Source organism: Arachis duranensis, chromosome 1 (assembly GCF_000817695.3).
Source record: "Arachis duranensis cultivar V14167 chromosome 1, aradu.V14167.gnm2.J7QH, whole genome shotgun sequence".
Classification (NCBI taxonomy): domain Eukaryota; kingdom Viridiplantae; phylum Streptophyta; class Magnoliopsida; order Fabales; family Fabaceae; genus Arachis; species Arachis duranensis.
The window spans coordinates 70,384,709-70,385,175 of NC_029772.3; the positions used below are offsets into that span (position 1 = coordinate 70,384,709).

The window sequence follows — 467 nt, forward strand, 5'->3', positions numbered from 1 at the left end:
TTTTGCATTCCAGACAGACTTTGAGAAATCATATTGACTTGCTGGGTCAATATTTTATTCTGAGCCAATATGGCATTCAAAGTATCAATTTCAAGAATTTCTTTCTTCTGATTTGTCCCATTGTTCACAGGATTCCTTTCAGAAGTGTACATGAATTGGTTATTTGCAACCATTTCAATTAGTTCTTGAGCTTCTGTAGGCGTCTTCTTCAGATGAAGAGATCCTCAAGCAGAGCTATCCAAAGACATCTTGGATAGTTCAGACAGACCATCATAGAAAATACCTATGATGCTCCATTCAGAAAGCATATCAGAGGGACACTTTCTGATTAATTGTTTGTATCTTTCCCAAGCTTCATAGAGGGATTCTCCTTCCTTCTGTCTAAAGGTTTGGACATCCACTCTAAGCTTACTCAATTTTTGAGGTGGAAAGAACTTTGCCAAGAAGGCATTGACTAGCTTTTCCCA

The 467-nt window shown here is 37.9% G+C and overlaps 1 non-coding gene across 1 annotated transcript; it reads left to right on the top strand.

Moving 5' to 3' along the window:
- Window positions 1-302: 302 nt before the first annotated feature.
- LOC127743151 (small nucleolar RNA R71) lies at window positions 303-410 on the top strand. Its single transcript, XR_008004476.1, has one exon. It is a non-coding gene; the product is annotated as a small nucleolar RNA R71 (small nucleolar RNA).
- The last annotated feature ends 57 nt before the right edge of the window (window positions 411-467 follow it).